The sequence below is a fragment of the Lissotriton vulgaris genome, chromosome 1_1 (genome assembly GCF_964263255.1).
Source record: "Lissotriton vulgaris chromosome 1_1, aLisVul1.2, whole genome shotgun sequence".
Taxonomy (NCBI): domain Eukaryota; kingdom Metazoa; phylum Chordata; class Amphibia; order Caudata; family Salamandridae; genus Lissotriton; species Lissotriton vulgaris.
In genome coordinates this window covers 1,002,072,270-1,002,085,568 of record NC_141685.1, presented here as the reverse complement: position 1 = coordinate 1,002,085,568, position 13,299 = coordinate 1,002,072,270, and positions in this window count along the sequence as shown.

Sequence of the window (13,299 nt, the reverse complement as noted above, 5' to 3'; positions counted from 1 at the left end):
TATGGGCCCAGACGTTCCGCTAGAATACATGTAAACAGCTTAATATCCATATCAAGAAGAGATATTGGGCAATATGAACCACATTGCTTCCTGTCTTTCCTTGGCTTGGGAATAACAACGACGGAAGTCTCCAGCATCGAGGGCGGCATAGTCACTGACTCAGCCAAGGAGTTGAAAATCCAAGTGAGGACCAGGGCTAAAGCAGTGCAGAATGTTTTATAAAAAGGGCAGAAAAGCCATCTGGGCCTGGTGACTTATGGGGCTTCTGTTTGGCAATGGACAAGATCACTTATTCCACCCGGGTCGGCTGATCCAAAGCATCTGCATGTGCAGATGCCTGGTGAGGGGTGTGCACCCCTTGAAGATAAGTGCAAGTAGCCTCTCAGTAAATCTCCTTCCCTGAGTAAAGCACCTGATAATAGTCTCGAAAGGCTGCTGTAATGGGACTGTCTGCCATGATGACTGTTCTATCTGGAGTCAGGGTGGCGACCAATCGTGCCCATAGTATATTAGCCATAAGCCCACCACACTTGAGCCCCCAACATTGAAGGAATGCTTCAGCCATAGTAGTGCGTATTCAGCCCTGTCTAAGTTCAGGCCTTTTAATCGTGCAGCCTCTAGTTCTCACCAGGCTCTGTATACTTATGAATGCGTTCCAGCTCTTGAACTTCCCACTGAAGGACCTCCATCTTGTCCCGGCAGACTTTATTGGCAATCAACTTCTCTCAGATAACTACTTTTAGGGTCTCCCACAGAGTGGCAATAGAGGTCTCTGCGTTGTCATTACAGGCCAGAAAATCAGTAAGTGCTTGCTTAATGCGTTGCACCATGTTAGGTCTCTGCAGTAAACTCTCCCCTAGGAACCAGGGGCAGATGCACTCCTTGTACCGGAGGAATTCTAAGGGTTACAGACACCACTGCATGATCTGATAGGGATCTTGTCTCGATCTCAATAGTCTCCACTAACCGCCGCATCCCACTGGTCCCCAAGAAATAGTCAAGTCGGCCATACATCTTATGACCATGTAAATAAAAAGTGTAATTCAATGTAAATACTCAATGCAACATATATATACCAATCATTTTACAGTCGATATAATGAATATAACAGATAAAAAGAAGAAAGATCCAACATAGCAATTTTTGTTAGAAAAGTACAAAAATTATTTTATTGATAATCATTTGACAAAAATACAATTAAACAGCTTCATCATACTGATCCATTCATGTCTACATTCATAAAATGTCATACAATCTAAGCTCTTTTAAAAACATTGATATTAAAGGCAAAGCTGATCATAATCATTGATATTCGGTTGTGATCTCTGTAGACAAAAAAGTGTGGCACAACTTGAGTTTGACAGTGGTCTTCTACACGTGTTTCGGCACAGGGGCGTGCCTTCGTCAGGAAGAGAGGGCCACAAAGCTTCAACAATGATATTCAGTTTATATCCAATGTACTCGAACTGCGTCTACTGATGGTGCAGCACAATATTTAATTTTGGATGTGACTGAGAGAACTAATGTGATGTTGCTGTTGGGATCTAGATGATTACTTTACTGACATTATATTCTTTATTTAAAATGTCCATGGCTCAAAAATCACAGTGTTGAGCTTGATACATGAAGACGATTATATTTCCTGCTTAATGCCAGGTGCCAGATTTTGAGTTCTGCCCCACGTCCATACTGCGTGCGAGGTGTATTCCCATGTCTGGGGATGCTAGTCTCTCCAAACATCTAGTAGGCCCATCTCCCACAGCCAGTGTCCCCCCTCCCAGGAGAGGGCAGCTGTATGCCCATAGTGCTGCGACAATCTGTCCAGGTCATTCTTGAAGACAAAATGAAGGCGCCCCTGAGCAAAACCATTTGATCCTGGGAGACCATCACCTCCTCCACGGCTCGCTTCAGAAAGCGTATCTGGCCATCACTAGGGGCGTACAAAGAAGCTAAAGTAAAGGTGAAAGCTCCCAGATTGAACCCATTTGCCAGAAGTCACCCCTTTATATCAGCCAGTCTAGATCCCACCATGTCCCAAAAGGAGTGAGAGACAATTATAGCCACCACTGTTGTTTTAGTGATGCAAGAGGAACAAACTATTGCAGGAAGGCCCGAGACTTGAGCCTAAGTCAATCTCCAGGTGCCAAATGTGTCTCCTGCAGGAGACCAAGGTCGGCCCCAGTCTGCTCCATATAAGACAGAATTCCTCAGTGCTTGATCGGATGACTGAGAAGCTTCACATTGAGTGTGTTGACTTTCAGCTTAGCGTGGGAGGAAGGGTGCAGGCTGTGTCTCTAAATATACCTCCCACCCAGTGGCGACTCCTCGAGGGAGTGCTGCAGGGCTATAGGGCGGGGAATGGGCAGGGTGGGGGGAAGTAAACTCCGGCATACGGCAGAACTGCGTTAATAAATAAATAAAACAAAAGACATTGCGCGCGCTGAATCGCCATTTGGCGTTGCAACGCACGCTATGTAATTAGTTTTATTTATTTACTTAACTCCGTTCTGCCGTATGCTGGAGTTTACTACCTCGCACCCTGGATTCCCGAATGTCAGTGCCTTCAGCATTATTTGGTGCTACACTAATGCGATATTATTTCTTCGTGACCGGTTCTCCAAATAGTCTGCATGAGCTTGCAGGTCAATCTGTTGATCGTAGAGGTATAGCGCCTCCTGTTGGAGCTGCTTATGGTCCTCTTTTTGGATGGTTTTATGACCCTCAAGGGTTGATACTCTGTCTCCCACCTCCGTCAAGTCATGGCGGACATCTTTCAGGTCCTCGGAAAGGTCTTTTTTACCATCTGCATGTCTTCCCAGAGGGAGGCAAACAAACCTTCCAAATAGGATTTCGCCAGGGATCCGTCAATATCATCCCCATCTGCCTCATGCTCCAACTGGAAAGGAGGGGGTCTTTACCCTAAGAAGCCTTCCGGGGGTCTAGTAAAAACATCTCCTTGAGGGATCTCTCATTCCTCGCTCAAGCTGCCGCTATGATCTCACATTTATAGCTCCGCTATCGGCTACAATCACTCAACATGGGGAGTAACGTGGGAAGGAACAATTCTAATGTATGGGATTACTCTTGTTGCGGTGTCTCAGTCCAGCAGCATGGCAAGAGGGCAGTGCTCCCAACAAAGCTTATTCACTGGTGCCTCCCCTGAACCTCAGAAGTAGCCTTCTGCAGCAGAGAAACCCCAATACTTGGTATCTGAGGCAGGTTGAGTTCTCCAAGCCTCTCCCACTAGTGTTTGGGCAGGTGAAGAGGCACCAAATCCAATGCTAATGTATAGGACCCGCATCTAACACTCATAATCTATAGATTTCTCCCTAGTAGCCACTCAAAAGTTGGGCAGCGTGGAAGTTGGAGTCTGCAGGAGGCAAGCCCTAACCTCACCAGTGACTGTGGTCTCCTCATGTAGCACCACAGGAAGTCTGTCTGCCTCCTCACCCCGCCCAGTAGTTCTTGCTAAGCCTTACAGGTGACTGGTCTCAAGCCAGGCCCTTGCCGGCAACCAGCAGCCCCAAAAAGGAAAAGTTTTCCCAGCTACCAGTGCACTCGCTCTTGGGCCAACGCCACAGTACTGTGCCCCTAGTAGCAGCCTGCATCAGTCTCAGTGCTCAATGTGTAAGTGCTAGCATCGCAGCAGAGTGCTAATCCTAAGTGCATCCCATTTCAGCATTAGGAACAGAGAACAGCCCACCAGTCTTCACTACACGCACAATCCCTCCCGGACCCGTGGGGTGCCTCTGGGCCGTTGGCTTCCCCAGGGACTCCGCACTCTGACTGGAGAAGGCTACTGGTAATGGTGCTTTGAATCGTGCCCAGGAATATGTTCTCCCCTTCCACCTAGGCAAGATCTCTGCTTATGTCTGTGGGCGTCACCAGAACGGAGAAGAGATGGGGGGGATCCACAAGCTCAGGCCACTGGCACCAGTCAGGGGGTAAAACCTTCAACACTACCTCTGAGTGAACATTTAGAGATTTTAGAGCTCCATCCACCTCCCCTCCCCAAGACCGTCATAAACCAGTTTAAAATCACTTATAGATCCATCTACATTCACTCTTGAATCTTCTTCATTGTTATAGGTATGCAACCATGCTGACAACACCTCAACTCTAACTGTAGTACAAGACTTTCCCCAATGTCCCTTGTACTTTCCACCACACCCTGCCTGTGCTTTTAATGTCTCTCTTTGCAGACCCTGTACCCCTGACCCTTCTTGGCCACAACAGTTGGTAAGATTATGTTTATTGTCACATTTTGATCACGTATGTCAGAATTTGCAGAACTCATAGTTGCACACACCCTTGTGAAAGACCCAGCATGCCCCAACGTGTGATGATTGTTTGCTTACATAACTGCCCACCTCTGTTTGGGTGACTGCCATTGAAAGGGGTGATGAACACCAGGTAACCAACTTGCGGTATAAATGGTTGGGGGTCACAAGTCCTGATCCAGTTCTACTTAAAAAGCATCACACAGTGTTCTGGGAGCTTCATACAGAAAATTCTAGCATATACTAAAAGGCCTCTGTTGGGGCGTATCCCAGATGGCGGAAGGATAGGACGTGTCTTCCCGTCCCTCCATCATTTGCAGCTGTCCAGGGACTGCTTCCCACTCCCCTTGATCATTGCTTCGGTCCCTGGTTGCGGTCTCATCACTGAGACCCCAATGCACACCAAGGACTCCTGGACACATTTGCCTAGACCCCTTTGTGGCGTGCGAATACAGCGTTGTGGCTGCCAGGATTCATTACAAAATGGTGGCACGTTGAGGGGAGAGCCAACCGCACTGATTAGGTGGGCTGCCAGAACATGGTGGGAACAGTGGACTGTGAGTGGAGGGGCTGGGGACCCAGAGACCACCTGTGGGGGCAGAGAGTAGGTTTCCCGGGTTGCCGTGAGCAGTGGTGGAAGACCCATGCAGAGCAGCTGAGTGGAACTTGAGAGCCTAGCAGGAACTGGCAGCTGATTCATACCACCCAGGCCTGTAAGATCGTGCAAGATGCCTGAGCGAGAACCCGGGAAGTGCTGCGGCTCTTTGGCTATACTAGCCCAGACCCCCTGACGGGTGAGGACCCAGTGCTAGACTCACTACAAAATGGTGACGGCCGCAGCACACTGAAGGGAGAGCTGGCCGCGTCTAACGGGCGGCCATCCCGAGCACGGAGGGCACATCATACTGTGAGTGGAGGGTCCGGGGGTCTGACACCACCTGCAGAGGCTGAGAGCAGCAGTCTTTTTAGACTGCCGTGGGCAGCAGCGGGAAGAGGCACGTGGAGCGACTTAGCAGTCGAGGTGAGCTGGAGAGGCTCGCAGAGGCAGCTGTCGATTTATCCCACCAGGAGCTCTAACTTGGTGCGAGGGTCTTGAGTGCGAGTGGGACCTTCCTCCTCCTCTTTTTTGCTTCGTTTTGTTGGTTTTAGTACTCTGAGCATTATACCACTGCTGACCAGTGCTAGAGTGCATGTGCTTCTTCACTAAAACATTTGTGTGATTGGTGTATATCTGATTGACCTATCGATTTTTTCTTGTAAGTCCCTAGTATGGTAGTATACCATACACCTAGGGCCTGTAAGTGAAATGCTACTAGCGGGCTGCAACACTGATTAGGCCACAAATGGAAGTAGCCTTTCAAACCTGTCTCAGGCCTGTCACTGTAGTGGCTGGGTGTTCAGTTTACTGGTGTTCAGTTTACTGCCACCTCAACTTACTTGGCATATAGAACTACTTCCCAAGACTTTAACTCCCCTTTTTATTACATGTCACCCCTAATGTTGGGCCCTAAGTAGCCCTAATGGAAGGGTGCTCTGTAAGAAAAAGATAGGACATGCACCTTTATGTTTTGCATGTCCTGGTAGTGACAAATGACAGTTGTTTTTCACTACAGTGAGGCCTACGCCTCTTATAGGTTAACATTGGGAATTCCCTAGTACACTTTTAAGCTGTAATTCCTGATTAGAGAGAAAGGAGTAGCATTTCATGTTACATACCATTGAAATGGTGATGATAAATCTTCCTTACTGGTGGAGTTGGATTTAACATTACTATTTTAGAAATGCCATTTTTTTATGTGGACATTTCTCTGCACTTACTGCTCTGTGTGCTTGACAAGTTGACAGCCTGTCCCAAATATATACACACTGTGTGCATTCCCTCTAGACAGCCACAACACAGTAAGAATAGGTGTATTTGTGTACACATATACATAAATCTGCAATCTGATAGCCTTGTCTCAGCAGGATGGAAGGGAGGGGCTAACACTTCACTTGAATAGGTAGTGTCTTGTACCCACACAAAAGGCTGATTTACCTCCCATCGATTGCCTGGCAGACAGGTCTGGGCTGAAAGGGGAGACTGTGCACTTCAGAGAGCTTCTTTGAAGTTACCCTCACATCAAAGGCACTTTTGGGTATGATTACTGCGTTTCTGACTCCTGAAAATCAGACACTTCTGATCCCCTAAAATCAGACACTTCTGATCTTGAACTGATCCTCAGTCAGAATAACTGCTGTACCGCACAAATAACTCATCTTTGGACTGCAGACTGGGAAGGCCTGCTTTTCTGTTGTGTTGCCTACTGCTATTTGACTCTGTTGAAGGATAGCTGGACTCTGCCTTCCCTCCAAGTCCTCTTCAAGGGCTTGTTGACATGTCTCGTGTTGCTTGAGACTCAGGGAAATCGAAGTATGTACCCCTGCTCCTCTGCCTGGCTCACTGGAAGTGGCCCAGGTACTTGCAACATGGATTTAGACTCATCTCCTGTCTGCGTGTATCAGAACTGGTGCATCAAACCGGCTGTAGGAGTAAAATCGGCGTGTCGTATCAGAACCACCGATTTGCCTCTCACGATCGACATATCGGACAACGTATCACCATCGCCGCAGTTTGGGGAGATCTATGCATCCCCTCAACTGTGTGGCAGAATCTGGCACATCGCTCAACGCCTCTCAAATCCGGCACCCGTTTCAGAACTGAAGCGTCGCCTTCACTGCGTGGAAAAGATTGATGCATCTCGCAGTATGGGACCAGGAAAGGCACTTTGTTCACCCGGCCCTGCGTGGGTCCTGTAGCTGGACTGGACTTCCAAGAGATCGACCCGAACTTTGTCTTTACCCCGTTCCAATGCGACCTTAAGTAACCTGTTCAGCGTTCCTTGCTTCTAATCGCATTTCTGCATTTAATCTTTCAAAATTCAATATCTCTACTTCTGTAAATTGGATTTTTGATGATTTCATCTTGTTTTGTTTAAAATATAATAATCTATTTTTGTAAACCTGTGTGGATTCTTTTTTGTATTGTATTTATTGTGTTGCTCTTTGTGTGTGTGTGTATGTGTGTTGCACAAATACTTTACACATTGTCTCTTACGATAAGCCTGACTGCTCTGTGCCAAGCTACCAGAGAGTGAGCACAGGTTATCTTTTAGTGTGCATCTAGCTTACCCTGACTAGGATTGTGACTTCTGCTTGGACAGGGTGCATACCTTTGCCAACCAGAAACCCAATTTCTAACACAAGCATCTTTAAAAAATTGCATATGGAAGAAGACCCTACTTTTTCAAACCATATGAAACTGTATTTGACACTGCTGTTTATGACACTGAATACCAAATAATTGAGAAATTTGGTACCGGTGACCTATGAAGAGCTGTGTGCCTCGGCATCGTGAGATGCCAATGGCGGAAATTATATCTATGTGAACTAGCATACACATCTATAGATAAAATAAGCTTCAGTGAAATTCTTCAACTGTAATTATTGGCAAAGCTCTCAACTACAGATTGGTGTTTGTTTTTGATTCCCATCTTAGGTCAGCCCTGGACACAGAGGACAATTCAAAGAAAGCCCTTCTACACGTAGTAGGGTGTCTATTACCAAACTAAGAGGTGAGATTTTGGAAGCTACCTATGAGTACACTCTCTGGGTTGAAAGGAGGCCAGAGGAAAACAAGAGAATGAAATGTAAATTTAAGAACTTATTAGGCATGAGTGTCTTTCTGAGGTACAGGTAGGGTCTTGTAGTTGAAAAGAGGTACCGGAAGGATGGAAGGTGATTGGATAGTAAGGCAACCTGGGGCAGATGCATAATCGGACTTGAGCAAGTCGGGGGGAAACTGGAAATCCAGCATGGTCTCTATGTCAGAAATCTGATTGAAACGATATCCTGACTGGCTGTATGTCACAATATCGAAGTCAAACATGTTGGCCTGCACACAAATCACATTCACAAGCCTAACTACCACTATATTGTAAAGGTATACAAGAAATACAGATGCATTATTCTTAACTCCAAATCTACTTACCTCGATGACATAATGGTAGTGGATAGAGAGAATTCAATACTGTGGCATGGACACACACATCCGGGGCAAATCCACGCTCTACTGGCTGTAGCAGTACGTGTCAGAGGTAGAATATTATATGTCACAAGTATTAATAACTTTTTTTCTAACCTTCGAAAGAATACCGAGATGATTCAGTTTATGAGACTTTTTATGTCTTATTTTTAACTATGCGGTTATTGGCCAATAGATTTGCTACGTGTAGTCCGCTGCAGAGTCTCACATGACCAGGGCTCCTTCAAAGGCATCTTAAAAAACATTTTGCACACAGTGCATCACATGAATAATATCCCGAGACATATGGTTATCACCTTCCTTCTGATAAAGGAAGGGAGAAATAGGAACATCGGATGGGGTGGGTGTATATGCCAATGACAGGAATTCAGCCCACCCATGAGAGTCACCAGATGGCTAGTTCTACTTTTTATAGGTTCTAACATGAAGGAAGTGCAGTGTCACATACAGTGCTTAATTTGTAAAAAAAATAGAAGTGCAGGTTCTGAAAATGTTGCCAAGGAGGCCACCGCACACGTCTTCCTCCAGTGAGCCCCACTTTCAACACTCTCACTGCCTCAGTCTCTATCTTCTAACCTTGATCTGTTGTCTGTCCCCTAAGTCTTTGCTCTAAGAGTCTATCCACTCACCTCTCTAATTGTTTTCTATCACCTTTGTCACACCCTGTATTTCTGATTTGCCCTCTATTCATTTTAGCCCTGCCCTTTTATCTCTTCACTTTTATCCATGCTCTGCTCTCTCTCCCCTCGATCTTGGCTCTTTACTATCACTCTCTAGCAGTGATTAGCTGTGTCTCCATTTTATAATTTGACTGCTTTTTTTCCTCTACCCTGTCCTCCATTCTATCTTCTCTCTTCTTCACATCATGGCTGCTTTCTCTTTGTATCTGATTTGCTCTCCTCCTTTTCTCCGTTTTATTTCTCTCCTCTCTTGTTGCTTCTTCTCCTCTTTAAACTCGCTGTCTCTCGTCTCTAACACTGCTGCTGCCGGTGACCCCTGTCATCAGCCTGTACATGTCCCTGCTATTTTGAACTCTGCGTTTTCCTGTTGTTATTCCTAAAGAAGCGGAAGATATTTTACTTTCTTACCTACACTGAGTGCAAAAACAAAATGTACACCTAATGAAAATGCTTTGTTGCATATATTAATCAGTGTGGTATGACTGGGTTTATTGCAGAACAGGCGGCTGCTTGAGCACAGCAGGTCATGTCACTGCTAGTGCTGCCTGCAATTAGTGGGTCCAGGGATGGCAAAGGCATCAGCATCCACTGCTCAGCTTGCTGTGATCCTGCCTACTACAGCACAGGCATTGTCCCCATCAGTAATGCTGCCAATAGCGGTAAGTATGGCTGTGGTGCCTACTGGACTCACTCACGCTCAGCAATTACCATGCTGTGGTGCAGCGCACAGATTCTACTGGTGATGCCATGGCGCACAAAAGTTGTGTTGGGCCACAGCCTCATCGAGCACATTGAGGATAGCAGCAATGCAGGGCTGCCAGATATGCTATTCTGGCTACACAACAAGTGGAAAGTCCACACTTACTTTCATTTATTCTTCCTCAAGAGCCTTCACTCCCAAGTTCCAAATGCACCCTTGCAGCTTCCTTGCCTCAACTCTGTCATGAGCCAGCCCCCAGAAACAATTATTCAATGGGAGGTTTAGGCTCAGGCAGTGACAGGGTGCAGCAGACTAGGGGAATATGATTCAAGCCATAGTTTGTCAATGACTTCTTGTATTTTTGTGATCAGCGTGATGACATTATCACTAAAGTGGAGATACGCAATCATGCCTGCCTGGACAGGGGTTTGCCAGCCTGCCTATGAACATTTACCAGTCAGTCACCATGCAATGTATGTTATTCTTTTTATTTTGAATTGAACAATTAATATTGAGACCACCACCTGCAGGTTCAGAAATTGTACCCGGACCCTGTGATAGAAGTGCAGGTGCTGAGCACCTGAAAGCACCTGCTCAAATTAAGCACTGGCCACATACTAGGGAGACACACCCAGGAGGGGACTGTCCATCCCTACAGCTCTCAAGATACAGAACCCTGCCAACACGTAATTCCCCTTATTGGATGTACATATACAGTACCCTCTATGGTTGTCTTGAAAAAGATCCCACCCCCTCCTGGTGCACAATGGGTAATGAATGTAAGGCCTTAGTTAGAGGCTAGCTGCTGACCCACCATACCGCATGGGGTGCATAATTCATGCCTTCCATCAAACTGGTTGATGGCAGACTATCACATTCAGAGATCCCCACCTGCCTGGCAGAGATATCTGTGCCTTCAAAGGGGCTGGCTCATCTGAAGACACTGGGGGCCTCATTTATGAAGCCTTGCGTCAGTTTTGCGCTTCTGATGCATCACTTTTTGTGACGCATCGGCGGCGTAAAACATGCCTCCTGTTGCACACTGTTTACAAGTGACGCATCTAAGCAGATGCGTCACTTTGTAAACCCCAGCGCTACATTATACCCGCATCAGGTATAATGAATGCAAGGGGAGCGTTCCCCCGCAAAAAGCCTCGTAGAAGTGATGCAGTGAGATCTATGAGATTTCACTGTGTCACTTCCAGGACGCCGTTGCGTTAAAATCTTCCGCCTGCCTCACAGCAGGCGTAAGACTGACACAGGCCCTTTCACATGGGGCTTGCCCCATGTGAAAGGACGCATTGCTGGAGTTGCGTCACTTCTGCGCTTACAGATACGTCAGAAATACTGACGTATCTGTAACTCCTTGCAACATGATGCGTCATACATTAAATATGACGCATCAGGTATGTCGCATGGAGTGCGCACTGAGAAGTGACGCATCACTGCTTTCAAGCAGCGATGCGTCACTTCTCATAAATGAGGCCCTTTATCTTTACTGAGTTGTAGCCATATTTAAAGCAGCCACTTGCCAAAGTTTTTTTTTCTTTAAACACAAATTCTCAAGGTGAGATTTTTTTTAAAGAAACTTTACACAAGCATGTACAAGGCATTTTTATTTTTTTATTTTCAGGACTGCCAAGCTTTTCCTGGCGGTCCCAAGAGGAATAAGCATTGACTAAGCCAATAAACCTTGCCATTGTGGCCTATTGGGTTTGCAAATGTTTTTTTGCAGATGCTATGTAGCATTGGCAAAAAAATACAAGCATTTGCAATGCAATAGGTCTCGCATTAGGAAAGTTTGAGCTATTGGTATTGTAAATGACTAATTTTGTATTTATGTGTTGGTTTTGAAAATAGCTAAATTAATAGCTTTGTCAATTACAATTCCAATAGTTTTAACTTTCGCAAATGTGACACCTACTGCATTTGTAATGCAATATGTGTTGTATTTACATGACTTAGATGTATTGATATGATAAATAACAATGGCTTTAAATTTTTTAAATAATTGATACTTAAATAAAAGTTATTGTAATTTATAATGGCAACATCCTAAACTTTTGTAAATAACTTTTGTGAAGATTATGTTCAGTGTATTTTATTGTGATGAAAATCCAAGAACAGAAGTGAAATATTAACATCTTTTTGTGACATTTGTAATAAAGCTTGAAACATTGAGAGAACATATTTGAACCAGTTGTTGTTGAATGGTTGCACAGATTGATGCCGTGGTGGCGCTGATTGATGTTGTGGTGGCGACGAGTGATGCTGTGGCATTCAGTGGTGCTGTGGTAGCGCATAGTGATGTTGTTGTGCCCCTGAGTGATGCTGTGGTGGTGCTGAGTGATGCTGTGGTGATTCGATAGATAGAGGGAGTGCAATAGATGGGAGGGAGGGCGATAGATAGAGTGAGGGAGGGCGATAAAAAGAGTGAGGGAGGGCGATAGATATAGTGAGGGAGGGCGATAGATAGAGTGAGGGAGGGTGATAGATAGGGTGAGGGAGCACGATAGATAGAGTGAGGGAGGGCGATAGATAGAGTGAGGGAGGGCGATAGATAGATAGATAGATAGATAGATAGATAGATAGATAGATAGATAGATAGATCGATAGATAGATAGATAGAGGGCAATGGAGTGAGTGAGGGTGATAGAGTGAGTGAGGGCGATAGAGTGAGTGATCTCGATAGAGTGAGTGAGGGCGATAGAGTGAGTGAGGGTGATAGAGTGAGTGAGGGCGATAGAGTAAGTGAGGGCGATAGAGTGAGTGAGGGTGATAGAGTGAGTGAGGGAGATAGAGTGAGTGAGGGCAATAGAGTGAGGACGATAGAGTCAGTGAGGGCGATAGAGTGAGTGAGGGTCATAGAGTGAGTGAGGGCGATAGAGTGAGGACAGTAGAGTGAGGGCAGTAGAGTGAGGGTGGTAGAGTGGTAGAGTGAGGGCGGTAGAGTGGTAGAGTGAGGGCAGTAAAGTGAGGGCAGTAAAGTGGTAGAGTGAGGGTGGTAGAGTGATAGAGTGTGGGGAGGTAGAGTGAGGGCATGAGGGCGGTAGAGTGAGGGTGTGAGGGCGTGAGGGTGGTAGAGTGAGTGTGGTAGAATGAGGGCGTTAGGGCAGTAGAGTGGTATTAGTGATGGTGGCAGAGTAGTAGAGTGAGGGAGGTAGAGTAAGGGTGTGATGGCGGTAGAGTGAGGGCGGTAGAGTGGTAGAGTGAGGGCGGTAGAGTGAGGGCGATAGAGTGGTAGAGTGAGGGTGGTAGAGTGAAGGCGTTAGAGTGGTAGAGTGAGGGTGGTAGAGTGAGGGCGTGAGGGTGATAGAGTGGTAGAGTGAGGGCAATAGATAAAGGGTGGGCGATAGATAGAGTGAGGGAGGGCGATAGATAGAGTGAGGGAGGGCGATAGATAGAGTAAGGGAGGGTGATAGATAGAGTGAGGGAGGGCAATAGATAGAGTGAGGGAGGGCGATAGATAGAGTGAGGGAGGGCGATAGATAGAGTGAGGGAGGGCGATAGATAGAGTGAGGGAGGGCTTTAGATAGAGTGAGGGAGGGAGATAGATAG